The sequence below is a fragment of the Delphinapterus leucas genome, chromosome 18 (assembly GCF_059928025.1).
Source record: "Delphinapterus leucas isolate spDelLeu-1000000601 "Yukka" chromosome 18, BTC_Dleu_Yukka2, whole genome shotgun sequence".
Lineage (NCBI taxonomy): Eukaryota > Metazoa > Chordata > Mammalia > Artiodactyla > Monodontidae > Delphinapterus > Delphinapterus leucas.
This window is the reverse complement of record NC_143146.1, coordinates 5,440,146-5,458,405: the sequence shown is the minus strand read 5'-3', so window position 1 is coordinate 5,458,405 and position 18,260 is coordinate 5,440,146. Positions and strand designations below refer to the sequence as shown.

The following is an 18,260-nucleotide window of genomic DNA, read 5'->3' as shown; positions in this document are numbered from 1 at the left end:
GTTTAACACTCTCTTTCATTTCAAGGGTGAGCATCATAGGGCCTGAGAACCTGAGGGGAAATTTGGGGCCAAGAAAATTTCAGTTTATTTTACAAATGCGAGTCCAAGGAAAAGCCAAACAATTTTAAGCTCCTTGGACACATCATCGTGGGTTGCTATGCATCATTGAGTCACTCCTCAAACTGGCCCACGCAAGAAATTAGACCGCCGTAAAAAAGAATGAAATAAGGCCATGTGCGGCAACATGGATGGACCTAGAGATGATCAGACTAAGTGAAGTAAGTCGGACAGAGAAAGACAAATATCATATGATAGCACTTATATGTGAATCTAAAATATGACACCAATGAACTTATCTACAAAACAGAAACAGACTCCCAGACATAGAGAACAGATTGTGGTTGCCAAGGGGGAGGGGCATTAGGGAGGGATGGAGTGGGAGTTTGGGATTACCAGATGCAAACTGTTGTATATAAGACGGATAAACAACAAGGTCCTACTGTATCGTACAGGGAGCTATATTCAGTATCCTGTAATAAACCATAATGACAAAGAATATATACATGTATAACTGGATCACTTTGCTGTACACCAGAAACTAACACAACACTGTAAATCAACTGTACTTCAATAAAAAATAAATTTAAAAAAAAGAAAGAAATTAGGCTGCCGGGTAATGATGTTTGAATAGAGGAAAATTTAGAAAGGCAAGATTTGGATAAATTTCGGTGTGAAGCTAAAAGAGAAAACAAACCAGAAAATGTAGTCCCTGATGTCCAGACGTTCACAGTGTAGTGGAAAGTTGGTGAAGGCCTCAAAGGATAGAATGGTGAGTCCTGACAAAATGTCATGCAAAATGCTGTCTCCTTCACTGACCCCTTCCCAGTGCCTAGCAGTAAGCTTGCCTGTCATATGAGCTTGGTAACTCATGTTAAAGGAATAAGTAGTCCATGCTTTGTTCAGATCACTCCCACTTTTCCTCTGTTTTTCACACAGCACACTATTATTGGATACATCTAGCATCAGTTTACACACCTTTTCTGGAAGCGTCCTGGGACAGATGCCTTTCTCCCATGTCCCCCACCCCACAAAATGTGTTTTTCCCTCCTCTGAGCTCTCATAAACCACCGGACATGCTGTTATTATAGCAATTATAATATTCTATTGTGATGAAGTGTCTACTTGTCTATTTCCCTCAGAAAAGGCTACCCCTCCTTGAGTCAGGAGAATGTGTGACTGCACTGCTTATCTTTAAACCCTGGCACATTTTCTAGCATAGAGCTTGTGCCCAATAAAAGTTTATTAAACTGAAGTGACCTGAGAAATCATCTTAGTTTGAGTTCACCTTCCCAAAAGAGCTTGACATGAGGTCTTGGGTGCAGGTGGTCTATTTGGAGGATGATTCCAGGCGTGCAGGCATGGGGAGCGAGACAGGGAAGGAAAAAAGCCAAAGGAAAAAATAATGCGCCAATAAAGGGTGCATCCGCTGTGAGCAACTGGGGCTCAGGCCCTCTTGGGACCACCTGGGAAATCGTATTGCATGCAGCGCAGAGCTCTGCTCCAAAGGGAGAGATGCCGGCACACTTATCTACCCATCCCTCCAACCGCTAGTGATGGTTGCCCTGGAGACAGCAGCCCACCGCTCCTTGGCTGCCCTGGCTGTCCAGATTGTGTGGCTCTCGCTGACAGTAGCCTCTCTTCAGAGGGCTATAGCTTAAGAAAATGCAGAACTATAAGGAGATTTACCACTGTGATGCATGCACGATAGAGATAGAAGGGAACCAGACGTCTTTCCTGCTGCCTCAAAGAATACATGCTGGCATGTTTTTACATTTTCTCAGGTTTGTTTTAAAATTGAAGTATAGTTGTCGTACAGTATTATATAAGGTACAATTTAGTGATTCACAATTTTTAAAAGTCATACTCCATTTATATTTATTATAAAATATTGGCTATATTCCCCATGTTGTACAATATGTCCTTGTAGCTTGTTTTATACCTAATAGTTTGTGCCTCTTAATCCCCACCCCAGTATTGTCCCCCTCTTCCCTCTCCTCTCTGACAACCATTAGTTTGTTTTCTATATCTGTGTGTCTGCTTCTTTTCTTGTTATATTCACTAGTATGTTGTGTCTTTAGATTCCACATGTAAGTGATACAGTATTTATCTTTCTCTGTCTATTTCACTTAGTTGTAATACCCTCCAAGTCCATCCATGTTGCTACTAATGGCACGATTTTGTTCTTTTTTATGGCTCAGTAATATTCCATTGTATATATGTACCACATCTTCTTTATCCATTCATCTGTTGATGGACACTTACGTTACTTCCATGTCTTGGCAACTGTAAATAGTGCTATGATGAGCATTGGGGTGCAGGTATCTTTCCGAATTAGTGGGTTTTTTTCTTTCAGATATACGCCCAGGAGCGGAATTGCTGGTCATGTGGTAGTTCTAGTTTTAGTTTTTTGCGGAACCTCCACACTCTTCTCCAGAGTAGCTGCGCTAACTTACATTCCCACCTACAGTGCAGGGGGCCTCCTTTTCTCCACAGGCTTTTACTAGTCCTCACATGCAGAACCATGAACTTTTAGGGCATCATGTTAAGTTGTAGAAGCTGTATAAAAATCTGTGTCTGATATCTTTGAAAACCCTTAGATATTTATTTACTAATCCTAGTCATGTCCTCTCTTGGGCCAGAGAGTTCATTTTACAGGTAGGAAACGTCGGATACAGAAATGAAAGGATTCACAGTTAGTGATGGTGAGAGAAACGAAATTTCCTGACTTTTAACTTCGGCACACTTCCTCAATGCAGCAACATATTGAGTCAAGCAAACACATCCTTTCGTATAAAACACAGTGAGGGAACTTACTGAAAAGGACCAATGAAAAGTATCACAGTAATGGAACCATGTAAAAAACTGATGGCACCCCTTTGCAGCAGATTTTTATCAGTTTATTTGTAGAAATTTGTTTTGCCCTCATTATTGTGTTTGACTATGGAGTGAGAGGAAACTTGATATTTTACTTGGTAGAGAGTTAACCTGATTTTAAATTTAAAGGTTGAGATGACATAAAAGAGCGTGGGTGATAGTTACAAAAGAGAGGATTTCAAAGATTTGGGAAGCTGTCTAATTGGAGATATAATGCTATATTTTAAAAATAAAAGAGCTTTGTGTTTTCTGTAAGAAATATTATGACTAGTGCATGTTGGCCATCTTCGGGTTGAAACTGAAACAAGTGAAAGGTTACATTTTGAGTAAGGACACATCATATTCTGGGGAAGAAAACCGTATAATAGGGACTCATTGATGCTATGACATTAAGTCGCTTTGGGATCACAAGTGAATCAAATCTAATATTTGAGAAATAAGTGAATAAGAAGACCCTATTTATGAATAGGTTGCCTCAAGAAATAAGGAATGCAAGTGCGAGGAAGTGATTCTGGAAATTTGTCTTTGAAGGTGTCTTCACAGGTCAACTGAGTCAGCACAGCTTTATTGGTGGGAAACTTCAATCCTGTCTAATCACACTCTCAGTGGTGACCTTCTCATGGATAAACCCAAGCTGCACAAATAATGATATAGTAGGTAACAAAGATTAAAGCTATTTAGGAAAGATAAATTCCATGGTATCAGGGCAGAAAAGTCAATCATTTATTTGGTCTAAAACACATTCTGCGTATCTGCAGAAGCCAAGTAAAGTAAACCAAGGCGGGGTGGGTGGGTTGGTAGTTATCCTGTTCTTAAGGGCGTTAAGATCTTGGGAAGACGTTTGTAAAGGAGTATTGACTTATTCAGACACATGTACAATCTAAATACAAGACACAGGTCTGGTTTATCCTCCACTGAAGGCTGGGAACACCCATCCCCCCACCCTTCCAGCCCTGGTCTTAAATAGGCCAGAGAGAAAAAATAAATTATCATTTTAAAGGAATCACAGCCTCTCAGGATTAGAAGTGGCATCAATATTCAAGTTTAATTGCTCATGTGAAACTTAAGGCTTTTCTATACTATCCTTATCAATGGTCTTTAGGTATGTGCTTGAGTTTTAGCATCACTGAAGCATCTCAAACCTCCTTGGTTTATGCTGTAGTGAGATATGTGATTTCCCTGTTAGCTTACAATTCCTTGAGTATTTCCCAGTACATACCTAGATGTTCTTACAATGTAGTCTCAGGACATTCCAAAAATGATCTTAAAGTACAGAACTTTAAATTCATCATTTAATAAAATATGCAACTCTCAATGCAGCTGAAGATCCAATTGGCTTGGTTTGGAAGTCAGTCACACTACACTGTTGATTTATGAAAAGCTTAATCCACCTAGGACCTCACAAGGGTCTTTTATGCCTACTACCACCAGGGCATAAATTCTCAGTTGTCATCTTGCAGAAGAAGATTTGAAAATTGAAGGCGGCCTAATAATTTTGAAGCCAGTGGGTAACTTCATCAGATTCTAAGTAGACTGTCTGTGCCTCTTTCTGACCTCACTGCCCTGGGACACCAAGATCGTACGGCAGGAACGTGATGTGGGCTGCATCCCTTCCCTGCTATGGCTGCCTTTAAAGTTCCCGCACCTGCATGTATGTAGAGCAGTGGTTTTCAGGTGGGGGCAGTTTTGCACACCACTCCCCAGGACACATTGGGTAATGTCTGAAGACATTTTTAGTTTCCACAACTAGGTGAGTGAGCTGACATCAGGAAGACAGAGGCCAGGGATGCTGCTATCATAAAGCCCCAAATGTCAGTAGTGCCAAGTGGACAGCCCCTGATGCTGACCGTTATCATTACTAACGATATCAATTCAGTGCCCTCCTGTGTGTGTTGCTGTACGTGAGAGTTGGGTTGAATTCTTGTCCTCGAGATATTAGGCTGTAAACCAATCCCGATCAGTGGAGTGTAGAATGTATTGAGAAAAAACACAATAATAAATACAAACATGTTTATCACTGTATTTCCAGACACGTTTAAAAAGAAGAGCTGTGACAATTTCTTCTGGGAGATTAGATGTCAGAAGTTCATTAGATTAGATTCACAGTTAAACTCACACAAGTAAGAAAATGTGAGCCCAAATGTGAATCTTGAGTGCTGGTTTCTATAATGTGGACTATATGTATTAGGACCTATGTCATTCAAGTTGATACAAGCTGTAATCCTTTTAGTTAGGTCACATTAATTGCAATTCCAAGGAGGTAAAGATTTGTGTAAGGCTCTACTGCATCTTTTTTAATATATACTTTGCAATCTCAAATTTTAGATTGTGTGACTTCCACCTTAGGTAGCCCCTATAGAAACATGCTTTCTGTGAAAATATTAGTTAATTATTCAATGCAGTAATAGATTGTCCTGGTCGATTAGTAAATAACTTGATGTACTCTACCTTTTCCAAGTGATACCTATTTTTATTGCAATGTTTCTTCCCTCAAATTTAAAATTTTGAGAGAAACGCTCAGATTCATTCATTAGTCTCTGACCTGACCTCTTTTAAAAGCCCTACCACCCTGCAGGCCGCCATAACAATACATGTCACGATTTTCATCCTTAGCATTTCCTACATTATATTAAAGTGAGTGGGTCTAGGACATTGTGCTGTTCATCCTGCATCCTCCACCTCTCATAGTCTACTTGAGTAAATATTAGTTAAGTTAAAAATACTAACACTCCATATTTATAGGTTCTTGTGCAAATGGGGAATATTGAGCCAAGTTGAGTTCGAGGCCAGGAAGTTCCTTTAGTCAGAACAATTACTTGCCCATTCATTACATCACAATCACTAACATTTATTAAGCATGTACTATGTGCTAGGTGCTATTCCAAGTTCATTCCAGGTGAGAGTTCACTCAATTCTCACAACAGCCAAGGAGGTGGGTATCACGATGATCCCCATTTTAGAGTTCAGGCACATAATATATAAGTTGCTCATCTGCTAGGTGGTAGGCACTGAACCCAGCACTAAGAATGTGCAGATTAAACAGTACAACCTTTGTCCTGCCCTTAAGGCATTTATAGCCTACAAATAAGCAAATAGAGAACACAGTACACTGTAATGAACATCAATAGAGGCTGTAAAGGACGCTATAGGGAGGCTTAACCAAATCAGACTTTGGAGTTCATTGACAACTTGCTGCTAATCTGAGGCCTGAGGATAAGGGAGATCTCCTGAGAAGGGGCAATGCAGCACAGGGAGTGACGTGGAGAGTCTCAGGTACATAAAGGGGTCAGCCGGCTACACAGTGTCGGGGAAGGTGATGGGGAGGAAGGTTGGAGAGGTGGCAGGAGCCGTGCATTATTGCCTTATTAGACATGTTTAGTTTGCACTTGACTCTAAGAGCACTGGAGGGCCATTGTAAGGTTTTGTTGTTGTCATTTCCCGTTGTAAGGTTGTAATCAGAAGAATGACATGATCATTCTTCAGTGCATTAAAGGATTACATTGCAATATGGAGAATGTATTAGAAGCAAGCAATGCTAGGACCAGAGAGAGCAATTGGAATCCTGCAAGGTACTGGGTAAGAGGTAATAGTGAACAGTGGGGCAGTGACAGTGGGCATGAGGAGAAGAGGCAAGCTCAAAAAAATATTTAGGTGGTATCACTGATGGGAATTTTGATGTGGGAAGCAAGGGAGGTGAGGGAAGCAAAGGATTCTTGCTTGAGCGTCTTGGTAGATGGTGATGCCTGCCACCAAAACTTGGGATCAAGAGAAAGTGGGTTTGATGGGAGTAGGATGGACTTATTTAGGGACATTGGATTTAGACCTTACTGGGAGATATTCAAGCGGTGATCTTCACTAGTTAGAGGGATATATTCATCTAAATCTCAGGATAAAGATCTTGGCAAAGAATATGAATTTATGAATCAGAATCCATCAGTGGTAATTAAAGCTGGGGATGATGGAGCAGAAAGATGTATAAGGTTAAAAGAGCAGAGGAGCTGGTACAGGTAAAAAAGAAAAAGGTCACGAAATAGACTGAGAAAGAGGAATCAGAGAGTCAGGAAGAAAATCAGGTTTAGGGTGTCCCTTAGAAAGCCCAAGTAACTGAGATGTCCGTTGATTGGGAATTCGGTAAAATGCTGATGTCAGGTGGCAGAGAACAAAGAGACAGTCAACATAGGCACTGCTTCAGGGAATTTGGAATTGAAGTAGTGAGGAGAACCAGTGAGGGGAGAATGGTTTCAGTGGTGGAAAAGACAATCGTGGTCCAATATTGACATGAAAGTGTCTGTAGTGAAGGAGATGCAGAACATTTAATAAAATGAAAGAGAAGAAAGGAAGGGATGGCATCCGGATCACAGGTGGACACATAAAGGGTGAGCTTTGATTCAGAGGAAGGCTTCACTTCTATGGTAACAGGCATGAAAGATTAAACATGGGTTCCGATGCCAGTAAGTTTATAGGCTTGGTCTTTTCGCCATGCGTGGGATCTTAGTTCCCCAACCAGGGGTCAAACCCATGCCCCCTGCATTGGGAGTGCAGCCTTAACCACTGGGTAGCCGGGGAAGTCCCTAGGCTTGGTCTTTGGATGTTAAAGATGTTTTCCACCTCTTCCTCAATGTTTTTTCATTTTCCTTATCGGAGACGGTCAAGTTGTCTGCTGAGAGTCCAAACTAATTACAGTGAAAAATAGATTCAGGTAATGGGGGGAAATGGAAGACACAGCATTTGGCCTTGAAAAGCTTTCTGTTTCTACCCAAATGTAGGAAACAGCTAAAAGGGTATTTGATGAAGGCAAATAAGACTATGTTTTAAAGAATCAATCAACTTGATCATCATAACCTAGACTGGTTTGAGATGAGAGGATGCAGAGACGTGAGTGAATTCAAGAGACATTTTGGAGGTAGAATTCATCGTACTTGGTAACTGACTAGAAAGGGGTGTAGTGAAAATAGGGGAGGTTGGAGTTGATTCCTCTGGGTATGAGTTGAGCGACCGCACAGCCAGAAGAGCCAGTCACTATGTGCTGAGGAGAGAATCAGGACTCAGATTTGGATATTTCCAGCATGAGAAACCTGTGTGACTTTAAAAAGTTCCAATTGTATGGTTGGGTCTAGAACCCAGAGGAGAGGTCTGAGTGGAAAGTAGGTCAGGGAGTTTGTATGAGGAGTCATGGGATTAAACCAGAACATCCCTTTAAGATGCGCAAATCGAAGGAGTGAAGCCAGCATAGGAGACAGACAGATAGATGGAAATCCATGCAGGAGAGCGTGGGAACATGGAGACAAAAAGGACAGGGGCCATGTCGTACGTGACAGAGCAGCCATCAAGACTGAACTGCGAGTGTCCATGGGAGTAGCTTGCATGACTCTCTGCATCATGGTTACAGCAGGCTCTGAGCTAAGAATAGACTGAACTTGAGTCCCCCATAGAGAGATGGGGCTTCTGTGCAGGGTCGCGTTGAAGCTGGGACCCAACCAGCCTGTCCTCGGCCACTGTGAGCTGTGCGAGTGGACGGCGGGATCCGAATGCCGACACTGAAGGAAAATGGGCCCCGACCACGCCAGCTACATTTCCTTGACTAAGATCTGTCCCAGAGGGGTGCTAATCACTATATACCTCATGAGATCAAGCTTCTGGTTCTCTCTCTGACATGGGACCTGTTCAAGGCCCTGGATGGGCCCTAGCAATGTGGTATTCGTCATTTTGTATTCTTTTTATTAAATGGGGTATAAAAGATTGTTAACCTTCAATCTCTACAAAGCCTGGGTCAGCCCCTGATCTTTACCATTACTCATGTGAAAAGAGATTGATGGAGGGTGGGGAGGGATAAATTGGGAGTTTGGGGTTAACATATACACACTACTATATACGTATAAAATAGATAAACAACAAGGACCTACTGTATAGCACAGGGAACTATACTCAGTATTTTGTAATAACCTATAAAGGCAAAGAATCTGAAAAAAATAGATATATACGTGTGTATAACTGAATCACTTTGCTGTACACCTGGAACTAACACAGCATTGTAAATTAACCACACTTCAATAAAAAAACGAGATTGATGGGTATTTTTGTTTATATTTAAGGAAATTGCTAAGCATACCTTTGTTATGTATAATATAGTGTAAATTTAATTCTATCCAATGAATTGTCTTCTAATCATTTAAAAAATATCAAATGGAAAAGCAGCATAGGTTTTACATTTTAAGAAGTACCAGATAAATCCAACTGTCCTATACTGCCACTCTCATGGAGTCAAGATTGTGAATGTAAGGGAATAACATTCATTCAATTTATCACAAACAGAGAGAAGTATCTGTTTCCCTCGGCCACTCTCCTTTAGCTTAACACAAAGCAATATGTTTGGATTGTGACTAGTTTAAAATGTAAACTTCTAAAAGTAAAGCTGCCCAGGTTGGCAGCAAAATATTGGTGGATAAAGACATGAGCTACTTTTTTTTTTTTTTAAGAATGCACTTGGAAGTTAATCCTTAGAGTTACACATTCACAGGTCAGAACACGTGGTGAAAGTGAAGCTTGAATGGCAAGATTTGTTTGATAGAAACAAATTAATATGTATTCCAAGTAGCAAAACACAGAAGAGGAAGAATGTTCATTGTATGGTTTGTTTCAGGACACCACTGTAAAGATTGGTAAACTAACAACCTCTTGTTTGACATTTGCAGGAAGGATGTTGGATGGAATAGCTCTCCTTGGCCTTCTTGCCTTGGATCCGAGGCCTTATTTGGGCATATTGCTCTGCGCTATATGAGCAGATGCACCACAAGAGTAAATAAAACTCTCTCCTCCTGGTGTCTGGGTCCAGATACTCTGAGGTCAGGATACAGCCCTTTTAACCTTCACATACACAGCACAGCAAGCACTGAGCACGGTGGAGGGGGCCTTCAGGTGAGATTATAAAAGCAATTTGGAGTGCAAAGGGCCAAAGAAAAGTATCTTAACTCGGGCTGCCATAACAAAATACCATAGACTGGGGGGCTTAAACAGAGGTGTTTATTTCTCACAGTCTGGAAGCTGGAAGTCTGAGATCAGGGTGTCAGCAAGATCAGGTTCTGGGGAGGGTCCCCTTCCAGGCTTGCAGATGGCCAGCTTCTCACCTTGGCTTGCAGGACAAAGAGAGAGCACTGGTCTCTGGTCCTCTTCTTATAAGGGCACGACTTCCATCATAGGGGCCCCACCCTCATGACCTCACCTAAACCTCCTCACTTCCCAAAGGTCCCATCTCCAAATATCATCACAATGGGTGGGTAAAGCTTCAACATATGGATCTGGGGGGACACAGATATCAGACCATAACAAGAAGCAAGTTCAAAGCAAGAAAAAAACACTACTGAACTTGGGACTATCTGTCCACCTACAGGATCACTCCATTTTTATATGAAAACAATTCTATTGTTTTGATTTCTTTTTTTCTCTCTAGTTTTTTTCTTTCTTTCTAATTTTATTCCTTCTCTCCTCCCTCCCTCCCTCCCTCCCTCCCTCCCTTCCTCCCTCCCTTCCTTCCTCCCTCCCTTCCTTCCTTCCTTCCCTTCTGTTACTGGCATCAACAATTTGCAATTAATGAACTAAAAGTCATTCTGTTTTTGTTTTTCCTGAGGTCAAACCCATTAAAGGCAAATGGGCTTTAAGCAGCCCTTCATCCAACTGTAACTTAATTTGTAATTTTCTATTTCTAATATAGAAAAAAAGCCCTATATGCAGAAAATTGAACATGAATTAGACAATTATTTCCTATTAAAAGATTAAAGCTTAAGGAATAAAAGAATCCAGTGTGTCAAATTAAAAACGAGGGTATATAATATTTTAAATAAGTGTCGTTTAAGCTGTTTAATAGAACCTACCTGAGGGTACATGAGACATAGGTGACAATAATAGTTACTAGAGCACTAATAATTCAACTCTCCAAAATGAAAGTTTTAATTGCATCCTTTAAAAATTTGACCATCAAATACTGTAAAGGTCTTTTCTAGAAAACACGCATGCACATTTTTCTTTATGTAAGTTAGATGCTGGCCAGATCATAGGTCAGTAATTAAATGCTCGGCCGTTTATAAAATTGAAAAAAAGGCATTTAAAATCATTTAGTGTGCCTTAGCCCAGGAAGTATGATATAGCATTTTGCTCCTTACATTCCTACGTATTTCGCCGCTTATTTCACTTATTCTCAGTTATTAATGTTGATGGGACACTCTTTATTGTAATATGACAGGTAATTAAATCTTAAGGCCACCCACCATAATTTATGTTGCCATAGTTTGTAATACTGGAATCAGAATCGGTACTTAAGATGTTCTTGTGTGGGACAGAGAGGAATGAATAGCTTCTTTCTTCTCACTGAAAGGCCTCCTTCTTTCTTCTTCTGTTTAGGAGAGCTTTGGGTCTACAGGAGCTTGACCGGACATTTTGTCTCTTTCAACATCTGACTAGACCCTTTGGAAACTCCTCTGATTGCTTTGCCTTTATTGCTTTTCCCTTAGTCTGGCTTGTCGAAATACTTTATCTTTACATAGACACCCACCTCTGCTTCCTGTTTCAATCACTTCTATGTCATGCTAAAGAGAAAACAACCAAAATAAAATACAATAATTAACGCTGATAGTGTTGGGATCTTTAAAGAAGTAAAGCTCCTTAACTGTCAGCTCATGAAACAGTCTTATTCTGTAAGTTGGTGTGACTTTATACCAGTATAAAAAGCAGAATTGTTAAGTATAATAAATATGGATAAATAAGGAATTACTGACTTCAACCACCTAGGCACTAAAATGGCCAAATTCCTGACCACTCACCCCCTGAGGCTTGTTCTTTCCACAGTGTTCCAATTCCGATGATTGACAATGTCTTCTTTTCAGTTGCTTAGGGATCAAATCGAGTTATCTTTGGTGTCTTTCCTCTCACAGCAAATCCTGTTGACTTTACCTTCAAACTATCTACAACCCAAGTCTTTTCACCACCTCTGTGCATCCCACACTGGTCCCAGCCACCATGACACTGGCTGGATGTCCTGTAGCCTCCAGGCTCTTTCCTTCCGTTCCCCCTTTGCCCCCTTAGAATCCACGCTCAATAGATGATCCTTTTCTTATCTGGGCCGATTGATCCACTCTGCTCAATCCTGAGACTTCTCACACAAATTCAAGCAAAAGCCAGAGCCTCCGAATGGTGGCCTGAGGTTTCTGACCTCACCCCGTTCCCCTCCAGCTTTTGCTCTCTCCTCTCCAGCTACCCTGGACCCCTCGCTGATCTTCCCAACTCAGGGCCTTGGCACTTGCTATTTTTTCCACCTGGGAATGTTCTTCCCTCCTTTACCATTAGGGCTGCTACTTCACCTCTTGCTGGTTGGCTGGTACTCAAATATCCTGACTGCTTTGTTAAAAAACTTCAACCCTCCTATGACATGCTATGTACACATATGATATATTGATACATTGTGTATTTATTGGACGTCTGTATTCCCGTCCGCCAATGACCACCATAGACTGTGAATTCTATGACATCAGAGGTATGACTCTTTTATCCAGTGATGTACTGTCAGTGGGAGAACACATACATGGCACATACATGGACACGCCCCCCCCCTCCAAAATACTGGCAAAATGAAGAGTTGATAACAAATATTTCTAAAATCTGTTCTTAAAAACGTCTGTAATCCTATTTTCTCTTCCCTGTGGTAGGGCTCCCTTTATATGACTTAAGCCCTCCTGTACCTAGAATGCCCGTCGCCCATCTTTGCCTGTCCCACGGGCTAGCCGCTCCTTCTGCATCTAACTCCCTGGATGACACCTGCTTGAAATTCCCCTCTTCCAGAGACTTACTGGTGCCGTGTCATGCCATGTTTCTTGTGTATTTATGTGTCTTAACTTACATGTATGTTAAATTCCTTTAAAGCAAAGGACATACCTTACCCAGGGCTTGGTGCATCTTGTTATTACTATTTGCTCAAGAAATGCTTGTTGAATGACTAAACGAAGATGTGAATAAAGGGGGAAAAACTGAATGAACGAAAAATGCTGTGCTCTTTAGCAAATAGGAAGAGTGTACAAAACTTGAAAAGGATTTATTTAGAGTTATTAGAAAAATCTCAAATACATATTGATGCATTATGCTGCCCATACTTTTTTTTTGCTGTATGCGGGCCTCTCCCGTTGCGGAGCACAGGCTCCAGACGCACAGGCTCAGCGGCCATGGCTCACGGGCCCAGCCGCTCCGTGGCCTGTGGTATCTTCCCGGACCGGGGCACGAACCCGTGTCCCCTGCATCGGCAGGAGGACTCTCAACCACTGCGCCACCAGGGAAGCCCTGCCCATACTTTTAAATCATACACATCTTGGGTGCTTTTTCATCTGACTGAACTTCTTTTGGATTATTTATTCAGAACTTGTGTTACCAAAGCTGAGTCACATTTTAAAGGTGAAACTTCTTTCTTCCCCCTACCCCAATAATGATTCTTTTTTTCCTATTGGAGGTTAACTTTTATTTATTACTTTTTATTTTATTATCTTTAATTATCTTTGGTTTAAGTAAATTAAACTTGAAGAAGTTTTCTAAACAAAGCCAAACCATTGTCACATAGTTCTTAAAGGAAATATTTTTCTTTTACACACTAATTCAGGTGTTTGTTACACAGTTTATTTTTTATATAATTTAATGAAAGCAATTTATATAACTCATGATTGGACTACTCAGAAAAATGGAATAATATCTAAGCTTTCATAACAGAAGAGTTTTTGTTCTTCAGTAAAGATTACAACAAAAATTCCAACTGGGAAAACTCTTTCCTATAGATTTGTTTTGAAGTTATGTGTATGTGAGTTTATTGTGTGTGTGTGAGTCTGTGTATCTGTTTGTGTTTACACATAAAATATCTGTTTAAATGATATATTTATATGGAATCAGCCCATGTTAAAAAAAAAAAAAAAAGAAGAAGCCTGATGTCCTGGAAAGATTTTTCACCTAGAAATCAATAGACATTAGTTCTTACATAGTAACATTTATGTAACTGCCACTATGTATTGAACGTCTGTTTTGTACTCAGTGCTCTGCACCCATACCTCATTAATCCTTACAATAAATGTGTGAAACAAGCGCTATTATCCTGTTTTGAAGATTAGGAAATGGAGGCACAAAGAAAATAAGTGATGACAATGACAATCATCAGGACCAAAGCCATTCAGCTGATAAGGGTCCATGTGACTCGAATGCCCATGTACTGAAGTTTGCCAACAAAATCTAGCTCTGTCATTAGCCAGCTTTGGTATCTCAAGAAGGTCAGTTGATGGGTACAGTGTTAATAGTGCCCTTTAGAATGACCCAGTAGAGCTGCCATGCTTCTATGAGCCTCAGTATCTTTACTTGTAAAATAGGTACAGTAATAGCTGTTCTGTTATCTCACAGTTGATTTACCATAGAATTTTCACACCATTCAATAAATAACACCAGTGTAAATCGTAGTATTATGGCTCTATTTTAAAGTTTATAAATAGGAGTTTCAGCGTTCAGAAAGAGGTTCTGGGAGAGTAGAGCATCTGCAGAGGACATGGCAGCTCTGCACCCTCACCTCATGCCTCGCCCTGTGCATCTTTTCCATCTGGCTGTTCCTGAGTTATATCCTTTTATAATAAACCAGTAATCTAGTAAGAACAAAAAAAAAGATATAAATATAGTAAGGTCAGTATTCTAATTTGAATTATTTCACATAATTTAGTCTTAGTAGCACAGATACAGTTATCCTCAGATCAAACAACCCTGTTCTGACTACTAATTCCTCTCTTTCCATTATATTACTTATGCACATTAATTTTTCCCATCCTAGATCATTTGCTTCTTTGAGGGAAGGAACTACATATTTCTCCCGATGCCAAGTCTTCCTGGGATGCTCAATTCTAAGATTCATCTAAGTAATTTATTTCCAGATCTGGGATAGTTTGCTCTCAAACGTTTCCTTGGTTTATGTTTTAAGAATTCACTTAATTCCTTTGATTTTCAGGTTGACCCCGCTGCAGCCATGTTACTTCAGACTCTTTCAGATTTCTTGGCTAAGTGCATACAGGGTCATAAACAAATCTTTTAATTATATACTTTTCCTGTTCCTGTTTTTATAAAACATGATTAAAACTTATTTAAAAATACAAGATTTAACTTTTTTATTTCAACTGACAAGAATTGCCGGTAAGATCTCATTTTTATAAACTCAATATTTTTGAACTATTTTAAATACATTCACAATATATGGGCTTAAAAAATCTGGGAGGTGTGAGGGAAGTAACATTACATACCACTGCTTGGAAGAATTCCTGGTGAAAAACGGATACCTTAGACCTACATGGGATGGTATTTGTTATGTAGCCACCTGGTGCGGAGGGAAGAGTTCAAATTCTGAAATTTGTTCCCAGCCTTCCCCTTACCTCACCCATGAGGAAGGGTAGGACTCAGCTCTGGGTGAATGGGAAGCCAGGTGCTTTCCCAGCTGTGACCCAGCTGCATGTATTCTCAGCCTGAACCAATGGAGAAGTGTAAGCCATCTTGAATTAATCATGCTTTTACCTTGTTGGAGGAACCTCCACAGCTGCACTGACACTTGACCTCGGACCGAGCCTTTCTTAACGACTCTCAGGCATGGACAGAGGTGGGGTATGCTAACACAAAACTGCAGTAATGACACTTAATCCTCAGCTGTTACACAGGATGGGCGAGGGTGGGCCTTGTTAAGGTCTGTGCAAACCAGGGATGGAAAGCAGAAACCAGCCTCACATTTGTTTTTTCTCTATTTCTCCATATTTAGTTTAGAACCGACAGTGGACTCTTAGACACGTCAATTCATGAGATTTAATAGTGTAGAGCCAATTACTGATTTTACTTTTTAAGAAACCACAACACCTTCGCTTTGGGTACCATCCTCCCCTGAGTACCATGCACTACCTACCTACCATGTGCCTCATGTGACAATCCTGGATCCTGTGCAGGATAAAAGCGACCTAACACCTATTTTTTACCTAAGAGCCTCTGAGGGCTATGTTAGCTTAACTGGGGAGTAGTTAATAAGTTATCAGGAAGAATTTACCCGTGTATATTTTAACGGTCTTTTATCATATCACCACAAACTATAAAGCAATAAAACACAATAAAGAGTCATTCTAATATTAGTTTAAATGATTTTAGAAACAACAGAATTCACTGGCCAACTGTGTCTGAAAACTTTTGGTAAAAGCCAAAGTGTGATGCCCTTATGTTGACTTTTTTCAATTCATTTCTTTGAAGCCTCGTTGTTTTATGAATGTGTATTGAAATGTAGCTAAAGAATTCCATTGCGGTTAGAACACCTACTTCAGTGGATGCCCATATAAGTAACCTGCAGTGAAGACATACTTTGCACTCTACGCGGTATGCTAGGTACAGAAGTAACTCTATTGAAACACTAATTTTTGTGGCCAATATGAACTTACATCTTTTCCACAAAGGACAGAAAAGTAGATACTAGTAAGTCAAACAAACATAGACATCCCAGTTAGTCAGTTTAAGGGCAAAATGTAAAGTCTATTCCATGAGTCTGATGCATTTGCTTTGACAAAATGTGTACTGTATCAGACCAAAAAGCTAGGGAAATAGATTTCTCAACACAAGTTCTATCACCAGGTAGAATTCTATAATAAGCAACACATGAATCAGATGTAGAAAAAGTTAAACCAAACATAATAATTCAAAAGTATTTTTGCTTTAGATTTGGGAAAAAAAGGAAATCAACCTGAATTATTTGTGTTTTAGAAAGTATATGCTTTCAGCAGACACGTAACAACACACACCTACACGTGCACATACACGCAAGCGTACACACACGTAAAGACACATATACACTGAGCATACATTTACATACCAACATAAATTACTGTTAAGTTCACTCTTGGTCAGTAATAAAATGCAAACGAATTTTTCTTTCTCTTGAATTGCTTGTATTTTTGTTCTATGGGCCCAAGCATATGCTCAGCTCACGTGAGGAACACTCAGTAGATAACTGTTAACTTTGACTTAACTGAATTGAATGAGTTCAGGACAGTGTAACAGAATCCCTGATTTAGGGAAAGCCATTTACTTTGGAAGTAGTGGACTAAACGAAGTAAACATTTTTAGTGTCAAATGCTCTCCGTTTTCCGTGGTACGTTCAACAGTTACATAGATGCAGGCACAGGGGACAGAATATTCTAAGGTTGTAAAAGTGTGTTGATCATTGGCTTCTAAAGTAACACCTTTAAAAAACAAAAACAAGTGACTATTTTGATTCCCTTTGTCTTGTTCTACCTTCAGCTTCTCTGACACAGTATCAGTTTTTCTAATAAATCTCTAACACAGGAAGGAAACAATGCCTGGCCTTCTGGAAGTGGGACAAACTGTTAACTAAAGCAAAGTGCATCATTTTGCCAAACCTGGGGAAAAGTTAACATGAAAAGAGGACAAGCTAAAACAATTCTTAGGATTTTGTTCTGTGAATTTCCAGATTTGGCCTTCATTTCCACGTAAAGGCCTTTGTAGAGTCTAAATTTCTCCTTCAAAGCATTCTTTTTGATTTTTTTCTCATTGAGGAATAAACAAACTACAGAGAGGGCTTCTATTTTTTGCTCTTTAGGTTAAACCGGTAGAAGCAAAGGGTCTCTATTTTCCTGAAGTGTGACACCTCCTACATGGAAACGAGGACAGGATAAACTGGGGCATCTGAAGTGACCTCTTCCGGGCAGGATGTGGAAGTGTGATGCGTCTCCTTAAGCAAGACCTTCCAAAATGCTTAATCTAAGGTAAATAATATTTCAACATCCTCAGGTGGAGAACCAAAATTCCTGAAAGCTTTCTTGGGCAAGGAAAAGGTCAGCAAAAATAGCCAAAATAAAGTGGCAAAAACCAGATAAGATTATCACACAACAGACCTAAGAACTGCCTGGTGGTGACGGTCAGACTCTGCAGAAATGTTGGGTCAACAAGCGAGCCATAAGGCAACCAGGGGTGTATGTAGTTTATTGGTCTCATGGAAATAAAATATTGATCAGACAGGTAGTGCCACTTAATAATCTTCAAATGCTTGTCAGATAATTGGTTACTGATTTGAAGAATACAGCAGGTAATTTTTAAATAATTTCTTTGGTGTGAAAAAAATCATTTCAGTATAGTGAGCCCTGAACAATGCGAAGAATTGTAAATTGCTAATTCAAGTGATTTTATGGTAGAGTCATAATTCCCTTTTAAGATAGAAACCTTTATCAGGAATACGTTCAGTGTTGGGTCTTTTCTTTGCCTTTTGAAACTATAAAAACAGATGAAGG

General features: G+C 40.0%; 1 long non-coding RNA gene across 1 annotated transcript in view; it reads left to right on the top strand.

Annotated features, from left to right (window-relative positions):
• The window catches only part of LOC111176399 (uncharacterized), a 240,884-nt gene that overhangs the window by 203,923 nt on the left and 18,701 nt on the right, over window positions 1-18,260 (top strand). The window contains exon 3 of the long non-coding RNA XR_016388636.1: window positions 17,573-17,738. This is a non-coding gene — a long non-coding RNA (uncharacterized LOC111176399). The remainder of the gene's footprint in view (window positions 1-17,572; window positions 17,739-18,260) is intronic.